Source organism: Wasmannia auropunctata, unplaced genomic scaffold (genome assembly GCF_000956235.1).
Source record: "Wasmannia auropunctata unplaced genomic scaffold, wasmannia.A_1.0 LD336106.1, whole genome shotgun sequence".
Classification (NCBI taxonomy): domain Eukaryota; kingdom Metazoa; phylum Arthropoda; class Insecta; order Hymenoptera; family Formicidae; genus Wasmannia; species Wasmannia auropunctata.
In genome coordinates, this window is record NW_012026784.1 from 9,874,992 (window position 1) to 9,875,945 (window position 954).

The following is a 954-nucleotide window of genomic DNA, read 5'->3' on the forward strand; positions in this document are numbered from 1 at the left end:
TTTTTTATTATTCTCTTATATTTTTAATTATCTTTATTCATAAATTTTATACTTTCAAAGGAGATACGATTTAGAAGACCGGTTTTCTAAATCATACGTGTTTTTTGCTTATGTTACCAAAAAACTTATAAATTAGTTTGATATTGGCAAGAAGCTAAACATGCAGTAATAAATAAGTGTTTGAATTATCAAGCTGTAATTTTCAATGTATTATATATATTTACGTACAATAATATGTATATGAATAAATAAAATTCAGTACCAAATGGAAGAAAATATAATAAAAAATATAATAAAAAATAACTTGAGTAGTACGTATTCGGCAACACTTTTCTGTTCTAAAATCTGCACAATTTGTTTATTTGTCAAAGTGAATGAAATTCTTTAAATGTAATCTGCTAAAAACTGAAATTTAATATGACGGTGTCTCACTTGCAAGACTGAATAAAAGCTTGCAATATCCGCGCAAAATTTTCCGGATTTAATCGCGACGGACGCACTGTGATGAATTGTATAAGTTTATCTCTGCGCGCGAATAAAAGATTAATTTTATTGCTGCAGCTCGTAATTCTCGGTGCACCTGTATGCGTTACTTACAGTCGAATAATATCTGACTACGAGCGAAAGCCACGTATACATCGGCGGAAACTTCCAGCTCACAACAATCTTCCCTGGACAATCTCCAACAATCGTGAAAATCGGAGGACAGAAAGAGAGAGAGAGAGAGAGAGAGAGAGCAAGGCGCGACTATAGTACACCAGTGACGAAATTCTAGATCAGCACGTTGATTGTAATTCCGCTAAGCTATACAAATAAATAGAAGCCCTGGACAATCTCCAACAATCCTGAAATCGGAGGACAGAGAGAGGGAGAGAGAGATTCTATTTGTGTATATTATCTTATAATTTAAAAGCACTCGTGAGAAAGTCATAAAGCTTCGATTGTAGTATATAG